We start from the raw sequence: 15,470 nt of genomic DNA, 5'->3' as shown, positions 1-15,470 counted from the left end.
AAATGAATTCAGTTGAGGTTGTTAATTCCGAATGAAATATTGAGTTCATTGCTTGGCTTCATGGTTTGCTTGATGTTTTCTGTACTGATCTTCCTTGTCTTTTTCAGCATGAATCTTAATTAAACTATTAGGTGTGTTTGGATTATTTCAGTTTCATATTTTGTTGGAACTCATGAGTGATATTCCTAGTTAGCCTCAAATGTCTCTTGCTATAAAATCCTAATGAGGCAGTTCTATTGGTTTTAACTTTTATATGCTCAAATTGACAAAACAAAGTTAATCCATGTAATATTAATCTTGAGTTTTGAATGAACTGTGATTAAACTTGGAACATTATGATTATTTAAGTTCATGCCAATTATGATGGAGACATTAAGTTTGAAATTGGATCTTGTTTGAATAAAAGGTTAATCTATTTTGTGAAAATGGCATGTTAATGGTTTAGAAATAGCAAAATCATGTACGACCACCTAAACTTGTCCCGATTTTCCTCTGAGATAATTTATCAAAGGTATGTTCCGATTGAACACTTTATGTAACACAGATTTGTTCCAAATAAATACTTTTTTTCCTTTCTATGCTAGAGGCTCATCGCGTGTAACCAATCACCGCCGACGTGTATTAACAGCCAATCAAAATATAAAAGTCGTATTATTTTTTCCACTGTGCCATTTTAATTTAAAAAAGATGAAAGTATATCCGATAAAAACAAGGCAAAAAGACCTAGTGTTTTTTTCTCCTTAACGCTCGTATATCTGTAATTCCACTTAATTCCCATTTCCTCCTTTTTCTTTCTCTAGCAAATTGGAAGGAAAATCGAAGAAAACCATTGGTGATTCCTCGATTCTTATGTAGAATATACTTACTGTAAGTATCAATTTCCCTCGTTGATGAAAAATAATGATTCAAATATGTCTAAAAATCTAGGGTTCTTACTTTCATGATTTAGCGATTAGGATTTGAGAATATTCTGTAATTCCGTTCGAGCCACATTCTGTCACTGTCTCTAATCTCTCTTTTCGATTTTATTCATCTTTGATTCAAATGTCAGAGGAAATTATATTCACAAAATGCACCATGGGGGCTACTTTTCCGAGATTCTTGTCCCCACTTATGTTGGTGAGACTGAATTAGCATGTATGTATATGGACAAGGACCATTTTTCTATTATAGAACTGGAATTTTATACTAAATAAATAGGATATGTGACTGTCGAGGGCTTTTATTATCAGAATAGTGAGACCAAACAATTTCACTTGTTGGAGTTGGACCTACACCTATTAAATCTAATAAAAGACTTAAAGTATGGAGACAACTTTGAAATATGGGTTAAACATGTTGTTGACCATGCTTTAGTTGTAGATGGGTGGGACCTACTGGCTACCTTACTGGAGAGAACGAGACTTTGTTATTAAATAACAGAGATGGTGAGGCATTTAATCTACAAGAAGATGTAGTAGAAGAGGTAGTTCAAAGTTTGGGAAGTGATTTCACTGGTCTGTTAGATGTAGAAAGTCATATTTCAGATGTGGAGAGTAGTGATTCAGATCTAGAAGATATACATGAAGAGGATGACTCGAATGTAGATGAGGAGTTGAGAACTCTTAGACAAGACAAAAGAAACAAGAAATAGAAGAAAAAAGCTCTCGTTACAGAAGAGATACCTATTAGAGAGGTTGGTGGTATAGATAGGGGGTTTGAGGATATTGGGGTAGACAAGGCTAACAAATATGCTGGAAAATTGGGGGGAGATGAAGACTATATCAGTAGCTCTGAATGTTAGAGTGATGATACCAGGGATGAGCTAGATGTAGAAGTTGTTTGAAAAGTAGATTTACCCTCTAGGAGGAGAAGTAAAAACGTAAGATATGATGAAGCTTGTGAGGTGGTTGTATTTGAGCTTGGTATGGTATTTGAGAATGTAACACAATTTAGAAAGGATGTGGCAGATTATGCTGTTGAGTATAGGAGGCAAATTAAACTAAGACCTAATGAGACTTATAGAGTAAGAGTTAGGAGTAAAACAAATACATGTAAATGGTTGTTGGCTGCTTCTTTGGATAGAGACTCTGGTGATTGTAGAGTCATTAACTATCATCCTGTACATAAATGCATTCCTAATAACAATTAAGCTTTGCACTTTTAAGCTTATTTCCAGAAAGTTCAAGGAGTAAGTTTATGCATTCTATCTACATTTATTTATATTTCTCACTATTATTTTTCTGTGTCTTGCATGTTCTGTTATGTGTTGTAGTCTGGACTGGGGGATTTTTCACAGCCTAAAGAATCAAATGGCCAACCAACCCAACCAAGCTCTTTTTGTGAAGACACTACAACTGTTAGAAGAGTTAACCAAAGTAGGGGTTGTTGGGAAAGGTAGATGAGGTGGAAGCAGAAGAGGTAATGGAGGAGGAACCCCATTTGTAAGTCCAAGAGAAGCTTCATCTAGTCAGACTAAAGGCTCTAATTCGGTTGAAGTTGTTGCTGCAACTGGAGAAAACAAAAGGCCTAGAACTACTGGGTTTGGTGTATACTCTGACCCTCAAACTGGAAACCAAATGTTTAATGTATGTTAACTTCTTTGTTTTTCCCTTCATATTGAACAAATAGTTACTATATTTGGTCTACAATTAATAATTCTTTTGCCTTGTTTTTATTTCAGCCTGGTACCTTAAGTGAGAGAGTTCTACAAGGATTCTCAACTGTGAAGAGTGAATCACCAACCAATATTGATATTGGTTTTGTTCCCCGGGGCCTGAAATCGAAGGGAAAAGATGCAGTCACCACTTTACAATTGCAACAAATGATGGCCAACAAAAGAAATAAAGTGAATACTTCATAATCAATAACTAAGAAGTAGTTCTAAGAGTGAACTATTTTAGTTTTATGTCTATATTATATGGAACAATATTGATGTCTAGGGTTCATGTTAATTTAGGTCATTTTATTGATGTATTGATGCTGCCAAATGTATGAAGCAATTGTTCTTTTGTTACCATTTTGTTGGGGTTACAGCGGTACATTTGAGCTCAATTGAGAGTAGTTTAATAGTAATCCTTATTGGTGTATGAGATTCTATTTATTAGCTGAAGAATATAAGAGGTGCAATGTAGAGAGAGTTCATTCTAAACAAGGAAATTGACTTTAAGATGTGCTAAAAGATTCTTGGTGTATCACAGATTCTTGCAAAAAATGTAGCAGCCTTCAAAACTCCATAAATTTCCGAGTTAAAATAAGGATGATTCAATAAGGTAAATCAATACAAAGTTTTAATAAAAAAGCAACAACCTAATAACTAACAACTTGTTCTACTACTACAATACATACGACCGTTATCCAATCCACTATGAGTTTAGCCGTGCATAAAACTACACGGAACTACATGACCATAATCCAGACTATACACATGAAAATACAAAAGCACATAAGCATCTTGACATTGGATCTTGCCCAATCCCTATGTTGTTCAGCCTCCTTGTAATTCACTGCTATATACTCCATTTGCACTTTAACATCCTTCAATTTCTGTTTTAATTTATCCATTTATTCTTCAAGTTCTTTTACTTTCACTCTTAGTCGATCACTCATTAAATGCAATATTGCCCGACATGGTAGGTGCTCCCTCTCTGATAGACCATCAAACCATCTAAAATAATTACATCCACTATTTTTCTAACAACAAATGCATTCACATTACTGATTAATAAGAAACAAAAGGCGAAATATTTCATAATCAATGAAACTAGTTACTCACTCTTGAAATTCTACAACCATAAAATCGGCGACCTGGGTTCGCTGGGGTGGTCATGGTCTTCAACCTAGCATAATCACCGCAACAACATAAATCATGGTTCTCTTCGTACACTGAAATTTGCGACATTTGAAGATTCAGATATGAGATAAGAAACAAGAAAATGAAACAAGATGTACAGAAAAAAGGAAGAAGAGTACAGAACAAAGGAAGAAGAGTAAAGAACAAAGGAAAAAAGAGATGAAAAAGAGAGAAACGGTCTCAGATGGAGAAATGAGGGTTCTAATTTAATTTGGGAATGAATTTGGGCTAGTTGACATTAACATTATAACGTTGGGGGGGTCAGTAGTCAGCAAAATTTTATCCCTTCATGCGCCCAACAGAGGTGCATTACACTTAATGTGCCATGCCACAGAAAAGTATTTATTTGGAACAAATCTGTGTTACATGAAGTGTTCAATCAGAACATACATTAGATAAGTTGTCTCAGAGGAAAATCGGGAGAAGTTTAGGTGGCCGTACATGATTTTAGCCTTTAGAAATTGTTTACTATGTGAAAATAGCATGTTAATGGCATCGTTGGTTAGTGTAAATAGATTTTCCATGAAACGTATCTCTATTTTAACTCTAGTGTAATGAATATGAGTCGTGAAGAATTATTCACTTTGTTCTCCTATGAATTGTAGCGGATTGTATCGTTTGTTTTAAAAATAGATGATGAATTGTGAAAGACTATTTCTTCGGTGACAGGGTACTTTGTCTTGTTTGGAGTTTTAGAATTAAGAGATGGCATTAGTGGACTAATATGGCATAATTGGGATTTTAACACAACTCTTATCATACTTATAATCTGCCTTTTATTATTCAACCTTATTTTGTTATTTTTATCTTTATTTTATTTTATTTGCCTGCTAGTTTCATGGGATTAGGACAGATGTTGTGATTTAATGATTATTTGCCTTCCGTACATTTTTTTAAATGATATTGGGTCTTGGGAAGTGGGAAGATCAAGCTCGTTAGCTATTAACCTTAACTTGCATGCTTAGGAATTGGGCTTGGTCTAAATAAATAAAAACTAAAAAAGTAGAAAAAACATGAGCAAGATTTAGAGTTTTCCTTTTATTTATTTCTTTATTTTGTTATATTATTTTCTAGTAGCATATTTAGGCCGACCACACTTCGGTAGACAAACATTAGGTCTTTTCTTTTATTCAAGGTGGGAGGTCGTACCTTTAGTTTATTATTTATTCGAGGAATACCCCGTAGTGCTTGTATTTGGAGGCCATGACGAGCATCATGAAGGAAGCAGTGTAGGATAGATTAGAATTTTTAGTATATTTTATTTTAGTACTTTCTTTACTTTTCTCTTAATTTTTGTATTAGGTGGGGACGACCTCAAGCTGCTTTTGTTTTTATTTTCGCTTTTGTGTGTCTCTACCTCAATCAAAATATTCTTAAAAGCCAATCTGATAAATTATGCAACCGTACTAGTTACGGGACTTGAGGAGTGCCTAACACCTTCTACCCGAGTCAAATGAACCCCCTTACTTGGATTTCTAGTGCAGACTGTATTTTAGAGTCAAAAATATTTTTAAGGAATTTTTTTTTTAAACGGTGACTTGGCACACCGAGTTTCATGTCAAGTGGCGACTATAAGAAAATCCCTTTTAAATAATTTTTTGTCACTTTTCGATTGAAAACCTTTTTGAGCTTAAAAAGCCTTTTATCTTTTTAAAGAGGGTTAAGAAAAAAAGGGTGTGATAACTTTAGCGACTCTGCTGGGGAATTGCTGGTTCGAGCTGGTACTTGATCTTGTTGGATTTTTATAATATTTGGTTGAGATTTGTTATGTTCTTTATTTGCTTTGTTTGTTTCTTATTTATTTATATTTTATTTTCTAGTTATTTATATATTTACTGTTTTCCTTTATGTGTTACTGCTTTATAACTGTCATCATTTTCATAACTCTAGGTCAATTCTTTTTGCAACAAGTCTCGTAGTACGCATCGTATACACAAACTCTTTATTGAGTCACCCTTATTTTAGGAGGGGGCGTCAGAAGTATGGAGTGGGTGGAAAGCTTGAGCAGCCACCATCGACCATACGCTCCCCCGAATTTCCTTGTTAGTAAACCCCAAACGTAGGTCAACCTTTAGATCACGACTATGTGCATCATATCATTATGACTTAGCAGGGCCCGGTCCTAGGTACTGTGTTACTTTGTAGGAAGCCTGTCTAAATTATGTCAAATGGGCTCGATGGGCAAAAATAACATTCAATCATCCTATATGCTAAATGTTGCATCTTTGAGGGTAAAAAGGTCATTTGACAGAGTGGCATTTGGGAAAGAAGGGTAAAAAAAATGAAGTAAGAGAGAATATTGAGGGTTTTATTACTTTTAGTTTTTTTGCCCAGTTTTCTCAAAAGATTAAAAACAAAAAGAAAAAAAAGAGATTTTACACTTTCTTCTTATCATTTTTCAAAAAGATAAAAAATAATTTTCCCCAAATTAGTTGCACTTTACAAAGCTTTCTCCTATATCCAATCCTCCTTAACTACGCATACCTAATTCTCGTCTTTCGGGGCGAGATACGTAGGCAACCTAAATAGGGTCTGATCTTCCAAATGAGTCTCAAGTTCTTGGTTTCGAGGGTCATAGCCATTTCTTGCATGTCTAGCCATATTTGACCACATCGGCCGTCTTTGCAACATAGTTGCAGTTTTCAAAGCTTTCTCCCATATCCAATCCTCCCCAACTACGCATACCTAATTCTCGTCTTTAGGGGCGGGATACGTGGGCAACCCAAATAGGGTCTGGTCTTCCGAATGAGTCTCAAGTTCTTGGCTTCGAGGGTCGTATCCAAGTCTTGCATGCCTAGCAACATTTTGCCACATCGGTCGTATTTGCAAAATAGGGATATTTTTAAAAAAGTGGCTTGTTAAATCAAGTCTTGGAGTCCTAAGTCCACAACAAGGTGTCCTCTTAGTTTGAGCTCCATTCCTGTTGAATTTGCAAGCCCAACCATTTCTGGCCACATAGGCCATTTCTACAAAGGGGTCATTTTTGCAAAGTAATTCTGCGGATTATGATCCCTTGAAGTGTAAGGCCATATATGCCTTCGTGAGGTGTTTCCATGTATTAAAGGTCACCCTTATTGAGTTTCTGATTTTAGCCACTTTTGGCCACGTAGGACATTTTTCAAAAAAATAACCTCATTCGTGTCTTGTATATGTCCAATACGAAGTGTTATGGTCTCACATAGGGTCTTGAGTCACTAAATATATTTGGTCTTTTTCTTCTCATTCAGGTATTGATCCATCTACCAGATCTTGAGCATGACAGACGCTCCAGGACCGTTGCCTTCAGGAGCCGTTTGAGGAGACTTTTTATATTTTTGAGCATGTTTTCATGTTTTCTTTTACTTTCTTGTCTTTTTCAGTAGTATTGAGTCTTTTAGATGTTGTCAGAGTCTTTTATAGTCTAGTTGAGTATGTCAAGTCTTTTGTTACTTCCCATTTGTATTTGAAAACAAAATAAAAAGGTTATAAATAAAAAATCCAAAAAGATTTTTGCTTTTTAGATTATTTTGTCCATCACTTTTCTAGAACTATGCTTGGTCTGATTCATGTGGGACATGATACGTAGGCAACCTACATCGGGTTCGATCGAATCATGTCACGACCCGAAATTTTCACCTTCGAGACCGTGTTGGCGCCTAACATTTCACTTGCTAGGCAAGCCAATGCTAGAATAATCTTAACTATTTTTCAACAAATCAAATTAAACGAATATCAATTATTGAAATAAAGTGTCGAAGACCATAACAACCGAATCATCCGAATACATCCCCGAATCTGGTGTCACAAGTGCACGAGCTACTAGAATAATACAAATAAAGGTCTGAATAAAATTCAAGCTGTTTGAGAGATAATACACGGCTGAGATAAAGTAGAAGAGGACTTCAGAACTGCGGACGCTGTGTAATTATACCTCAAATCTCCTATGGGTAGCTGAATCCGAGCAAGTCTATAGTACGCCGCTGGGACCAACTCCAAAATCTGTACAAGAAGTGCAGAGTGTAGTATGAGTACAACCGACCCCATATACTCCGTAAGTGTCGAGCCTAACCTCGACGAAGTAGTGGCGAGGCTATGACAAGATACATACGTAAACAACCTGTGCAAGTATATACATATACGAAGAAATATTGAACATAATAATTAACAAATTTTAAAAATTTAGGAGGGAACATGTGAAGGAAAATAGTATAAAAATTTCAGCGATAGAAGTGTCACGTAGTAGCCAAATAATTCGCCAACAACAAAATATGTAGCTGAAATATAAATATGGCACGACACCACCATTCGTGCTTTTACTCCCATCCTACCCATGAAATGATAAATAAATAATATGAATGGCACGACATCATAAATAGTTTAAATGGCATGGTATCACCCTTCATGCTTTAACTCTTCCTCATTTTATAAATCAATAAATGATAATGTAAAAATGGCACAGCATCACCCTTCGTGCTATTACACTCTTCCTCACCATGACAATGACAATATAAATTCGAAAGAGTATTTTAAATGCAGGGATCTATACTTATCAATCAATTTAACACCAGAATACTGACCTCTCCTTCCAAAATATTCAACAATAATTAAATTAGCAATAATTTCATGACTAATGATCAAATAAACAATAATAAACTTAAGCAGGAATATCTTAATTAAATAGGCAATTATTCACTATGAACAAATTTCACCCGCATGCTTTGACTCAACCACAATGCATAAGTACTCGTTACCTTACATATACGTTGTACCCGCGCATTAAATCACGTAGCAAATAGACAAACGAGTCCTACTCCCTCAAGTCAAGGTTAACCACGATACTTACCTTGCTTTGCAGCCAACTGAAGATTCCAATAAACTTTTGCCTTGCGAATTGGTGTCTAAATGCCTTGAATCTAGTCACAAACAATTCAATATACTCAACACAAATTATAGAAACCAAATCTATATGAAAATTCTAAAATTTTCAATTAAAATCCGAAATACATCTGAAAAATCAATGGCGGGGCCCATGTCTCGAAACCCAACAAAAGTTATAAAATATGAACGCTCATTCAACCATGAGTCCAACCATACAAATTTTATCACATTCCAACATCAACTCGACCTTCAAATCCCCAAATTTTATTTTCAAATCCCTAGGCCCAAATCCTCGAATTTCACCTCAAAACACGTAATCTAGTCGAAATACTAAATCATAGTTCAATATAATTGACTAACAATTATCACAAGTGACTTACCTCTGCCATTGTTTTCGCATTTGCGAAATTTTAACCGCTTCTGCGCAACTGCTTCTACGCAACCGCTTCTGCGCCTCCTTCTCTCCTTCGGACAATAGTCCACTTTGCGGACTCGCTTTTGCGGACCTTACGCTTCTGCGACGCCTCGTCCGCATCTGCGGTCTCGTAGGTTCGGAAATTCCCTCGCACCTGCGACCCCTGCCTCTCCCACCCACTGCTCGCATCTTCGCTTGCCAAGCTCATTTCTGCGAGCTCGCACCTGCGAGAAACGTTCTGCAGGTGCAATTGCATCAGTAAGCAACAACTTCCAACTTTGTTCTAAGTCCAAATTTTTGATCCGTTAACCATCCAAAACTCACCTGAGGCCCCCGGGACCTCTACAAAATATAAAACAAGTCCTAAAATATCATACGGACCTACACGGGGTCTCAAATCACGTCGAACAGCGTCAAAACTATAATTCGCACCTCGATTCGAACTTAATGAATTTATGAAAATTTCAATTCTAAAACTCGCGCCAAATCATGCCAAAACAGTCCGGAATTACCTAAATTTTTGCATGTAAATCCCAAGCGATATAATGGAGCTATTCCTACTTTCGGAATCAAAATTCGAGCCCGATATCAATAAAAGTCAATTTGTGGTCAAACTTTAAAATCAATAAGCTTTCAAACTTCTAATTTTTCAATAAATGGCGTTAACTCAAGCTAGGGATCTCCAAATGAAATTCCGGGCATACGCCCAAGTAACCTACCGGAATTGTCAAATACTGATCCGAGTCCGTGTGCTCAAAAGGTTGACCGAAGTCAACTTATGTGAGTTTTAAAGCACTATTTCACATTTTTATCAATTTCTTTTCACATAAAAGCTTTTCGAAAAAATATATGGACTGTGCACGCAAGTCGAGGAATGCTAAATCCTGCTATTCAAGGTCTCAGAGCATATAATTAGATGTTAAATTTAAAGATAACCTATCGGATCATCACATTATCCATATCTAAAACAAATGTTCGTCCTCGAACGAAATTAGAAAAAGTACATGGGTTGGTGAAAAGGTGCAGATATCTACTCCGCATGTACGATTCGGACTCCCAGGTAGATGCTTCAATCGGATGACCTCTCCATTGTACTCGAACTTATGGATAACTCTTAGAACTCAACTGTCGAACCTGCCGGGCTAGAATAGCTACCGGCTTCTCTTCATAAGTCAAATCCTTGTCCAATTGGACTGAGTTGAAATCTAACACATGGGACGGATCACCATGATATTTTCGGAGAATAGACACATAGAACACCGGATGAACTGCTGATAAACTAGGTGGTAGTGCAAGCCTGTAGGTTACTTCCCCCACCCTTTCAAGAATTTCAAAGAGTCTGATATACATAGGGCTCAACTTGCCCTTCTTTCCGTACCTCATTACACCCTTCATAGGTGAAACTCGGAGCAATGCTCTTTCTCCAACCATGAATGCAACATCACAAACTTTATGGTCAGCATAACTCTTTTGCCTAGACTGAGTTATGCCAAGTTGATCCTGAATAATCTTGACTTTATCCAAGACATCATGTACCAAATTGGTACCCAACAACCGAGCCTTTCCTGGTGCAAACCAGCGAACTGGCGAACAACATCGTTTCCCGTATAATGCTTCATATGGAGCCATATGAATGCTCGATTGGTAGCTGTTATTATAGGCAAACTCTGCAAGCGGTAAGAATCAATCCCAAGAACCTCTGAAATCCATAACACAAGCGCACAACATATTTTCCAATATTTGAATAGAGAGCTGGGATTGTCCCTCCGTCCGTTTGAGGATGAAATGATGTACGTAACTCAAACTGTGTACCTAACTCACGTTGTACAGCCCTACAGAAGTGTGAGGTGAACTGTGTACCTCGATCAGAAATGATAGACACTAGCACACCATGAAGGCGGACAATCTCGCGGATGCAAATCTCATCTAACCGCTCTGAAGAATAGGTAGCTGGTACTGGAATGAAATGTGCTGACTTGGTCAACCTGTCCATAATGAACCATATTGTGTCAAACTTTTTCTGAGTCCGTGGAAGCATAACAACAAAAATCCCTAGTGATACGCTACCACTTCCACTCAGGAATTTCTTACTTCTGAAGCAAACCACCAGGTCTATGATGCCCGTACATGACTTTCTGACAATTTAAACATCGATCTACATATGCAACTATATCCTTCTTTATTCTCCTCCACCTGTAATGGTGCCACAAATCTTGATACATTCTGGCGGCACCGGATGAATAGAATACCGGGAACTGTTGGCCTCCTCAAGAATTAATTAACGAAGCCCATCCACATTAGGATCACAAATACGACCCTGCATCCACATAACTCCATCTTCCCCCACAGCAACGTGCTTGGCACCAGCGTGCCGCACTGTGTCCTTAAGGACAAGCAAATGCGGATCATCATATTGTCGCTCTTTGATGCGCTCATACAAGGAAGACAGAGCGACTGTGCAAGCTAGAACTCGATTGGGCTCTGAAACATTTAACCTTACGAACTGATTGGCCAAAGTCTGAACATCTGCAGCTCCAACCATCGGCCAAAGTCTGAACACCTTTCCGCTCAAAGCATCGGCCACCACATTGCCCTTTCCGGTGTGATACAAAATGGTGATATCATAGTCTTTCAACAGCTCCAACCATCTTCTCTGCCTCAAATTGAGATCTTTTTGTTTGAACAGGTACTCTAGACTACGATGATCAGTTAATACCTCACACAAGACACCGTAAAGGTAGTGCCTCCAAATATTCGATTCATGAACAATGGCTGCAATTGTAAGTCATGAACTGGGTAATTCTTCTCATGAACATTCAACTTCCGCAACACATATGCAATTACCCTGCCATCTTGCATTAATACTACACCAAGCCCAATGCAAGATGCATCACAATATACCATATAAGATCCTGAACCTGTGGGTAATACCAACACTGGCGACGTAGTCAAAGCAATCTTGAGCTTCTAAAAGATCAACTCACACTCATCTGACCATCTTAATGGGGCAAACTTTTGGGTCAATTAGGTCAATGGGGATGCTATGGATGAAAACCCCTCCACAAACAGGCGATAATAACCTGCCAAACCCAGGAAACTACGGATCTATGTAGTTGAAGTAGGTTTAGGCCAATTCTGAACTGCCTCAATCTTCTTAGGATCCACCTTTATGCCTTCTGCTGATACAACATGCCCCAAAAAGGCAACTGAGTCTAACCAAAATTTGCATTTTGAAAATTTGGCATATAACTGATTATTCTTCAAAGTCTGAAGCACAATCCAAAGATGTTGCTCATGCTCATCTCGACTGCTTGACTAAATCAAGATATTATCAATGAATACAACCACAAACGAATCCGAATAGGGCTTGAATACTCGGTTCATCAAATCCATAGATGTTGCTGGGGCATTTGTCAGCCCAAATGACATCACTAGGAATTCGTAATGCCCATATCGAGTCCGAGAAGTTGTCTTAGGGACATCGGATGCCCTAATCTTCAACTGATGGTAACCAAACCTCAAATCGATCTTTGAAAACACCTTGGCACCCTGAAGTTGATCAAATAAGCCATCAATTCTTGGCAACAAATATTTGTTTTTGATAGTGACCTTGTTCAATTGCCGATAATCTATACATATTCTCATCGACCCATCTTTTTTCTTCACGAACAACACGGGCGCACCCCAGGGCGATACACTAGGTCTAATAAAGCCCTTATCAATCAAATCTTGTAACTGTTCCTTTAATTCTTTCAAATACGGAGGGGCCATATGGTATGGAGGAATAGAAATGGGCTGAGTACCCGGAGCTAAATTAATACAAAAGTCAATGTGCCTATCGGGTGGCATCCCCAACAAATCTGAAGGAAATGCCTCTGGAAATTCACGGGCAAATCGTACTGAGTTCATGGAAGGAACATCCGCATTAGAATCGCAAATATGAGCCAAATAAGCTAGAGAGGCCTTCTCGACCATACGTCGAGCCTATACATAAGAGATAAACGTATTGGTAGAATGGCCAGGAATCCCTCTCCATTCTAATTGAGGCAAACTGGCATGGCTAAAGTCACCTTTTTGGCGTAACAATACAATATAGTAGGATAAGGTGACAACCAATCCATACCTAAGATGACATCTAAATCTACCATATCAAGAAGTAGAAGATCCACGCTAGTCTCAAAACTCCCAATAGTAACCACACACGAACGATAGACATGATCTACCACAACAGAATCTCCCACCGGTGTGGACCCATACACAGAAGCACTCAGAGAATCACGAGGCACAACCAGATATGAAGCAAAATAGGGGGACACAAAGGAATAAGTAGATGTCAGATCAAATATAACTGAAGCATCTCTATGGCAAACTGGAGCTAATAGGAGCTGGTGACTCTAGATTAGAGGTGCACTAATAGGAGCTGGTGGTGCACTGTAAGCTAAAAAATGAAGTATCACATGGTAATTTTTTTAATTGAAAGAATTATATTCAAAATATTTAATTGGAAGAATTTTTATGCAAAAGGATTTATTGGAAAGGATTACATTCGAAAGATATTTATTTAGAGGAAGTATATTTGAAAAATATTTATTTGAAGAAATTATATCTGAAAGAGAGTTATTTAGAAGAATTATATGTGAAAGACATTTATTTGAAGGACTTGATTTAATTGGGTGTAATTGTATTTATTAATGGTGTTCTTGTTGTCTTGATGTGTATATCACTTGTTGTTTTATGTTGCCCTTATTCTTATCTGTTTCTTATTATTTTGTATATTATATTGCACATGCTATTAGACTAGTGAGTGTCTTGACTGTACCTCGTCTCTACTCCACTGAGGTTAGTCTTGGTCAGGATGAGACGCAATAGGACCACGACTTCCTAAAGAATAATGAGATGCTTGGAGTGCTGACTGAAATGGCCTAGGAGGATGGCCTCTACCAAAATTACCTCTACCTCCAGACGAGGAACCGCTGAACCCGCCAAGCTAACAACGTCTCTTATCAGACACCTGTCCCCTTTCCTGAGCAAGAACTATCTTTATCCGTCTAGCAACATTTGTAGCTGCCTGAAAGGAAATATCACTTTCGATCTCCTTAGCCATCTGAAGCCTGATAAGGTAAGTGAGTCCCTCAATGAATTTCCTCACCCTCTCCATCTCAGTAGGGAGCAAGATAGTAGCATGGCGGGCTGGATCCACAAAACGGGTCTCGTACTGAGTAACAGTCATACTGCCTTATTGGAGATGCTGAACCTACCTGCGGTAATCCTCTCTCAGTGTGATAGGGAGGTACTTCTCTAGGAATAGCTGAGACAACTGATCCCAGGTAAGTGCAGGCAACCAGCTGGTCTGGTCAGCATATAATCTCTCCACCACCTCTTAGCGGAACCTTTCATCCGAAACACAGTAAAATCCACCCCATTGGTCTCGATTATACCCAAGTTCTGCAGCACCTCATGGCAGCGGTCAAGATAATCTTATGGGTCTTCAGAAGGTGCACCACTGAAATGAACTGGAAAGAGCTTAGTAAACTTGTCCAACCTCAATAAAGCCTCAGAAGATATGGCGGGCCTATCACCAGCATGTGCCGCAACCACTAGCTAAATTACCCTAACTGGAGGGGCTGCTGAAGCCTGATACACATATTTCAGACTCTACTAAGCTTGCTCGTGACTCGTGAGACCTAAGAAACCTAGTGCTCTGATACCAACTTGTCATGACCCGAAATTCCCACCTTCGGGACCGTGCTGGTGCCTAACATTTTACTTGCTGGGCAAGACAACGTTAGAATAACCTTAACTATTTTTTAAAAAATCGAATTAAACGGATGTCATTTATTGAAATAAAGTGCTGAAGACCATAACAACCGAACCATCTGAATACATCCCCGAATCTGGTGTCATAAGTGCACGAGCTATGAGAATAATACAAATAAAAGTCTGAATAAATTCAAGCTGTTTGAGAGATAATACACAACTTAGATAAAGTAGAAGGGGACTTCAGAACTGTGGACGATGTGCAATTATATATCAAGTCTCCTATGGGTAGCTGAATCCGAGAAAGTCTATAGTACGCAGCTGGGACCAACTCCAAAATCTACACAAGAAGTACAGAGTGTTGTATGAGTACAACCGACCCCATGTACTTTGCAAGTGTCGAGCCTAACCTTGACGAAGTAGTGACGAGGCTATGACAAGATACATACGTAAATAACCTGTGCAAGTATATATGTATACGAAGCAATATTGAACACAGTAATTAACAAATTTACAAATTTGGGAGGGAACATGTAAAGGGAAATGGTATAAAAATTTCAGCCAAGGAAGTGTCACGTAGCAGCCAAATAATTCACCAACAACAAAATA

At 38.0% G+C, this 15,470-nt stretch overlaps 1 long non-coding RNA gene across 2 annotated transcripts; it reads left to right on the top strand.

Annotated features, from left to right (window-relative positions):
- The first annotated feature begins 850 nt into the window (after window positions 1-850).
- Window positions 851-2,773, top strand: LOC104105029 (uncharacterized). Of its 2 annotated transcripts, none has more exons than XR_688242.4 (3): window positions 851-867; window positions 2,255-2,567; window positions 2,663-2,773. It is a non-coding gene; the product is annotated as an uncharacterized lncRNA (long non-coding RNA). The 2 variants fall into 2 exon arrangements; XR_001970956.3 differs by lacking the exon at window positions 851-867 and adding an exon at window positions 1,012-1,137.
- Window positions 2,774-15,470: the final 12,697 nt, after the last annotated feature.

This window comes from Nicotiana tomentosiformis, chromosome 8 (genome assembly GCF_000390325.3).
Source record: "Nicotiana tomentosiformis chromosome 8, ASM39032v3, whole genome shotgun sequence".
Classification (NCBI taxonomy): Eukaryota; Viridiplantae; Streptophyta; class Magnoliopsida; order Solanales; family Solanaceae; genus Nicotiana; species Nicotiana tomentosiformis.
This window is presented reverse-complemented; position numbering and strand designations above follow the sequence as displayed.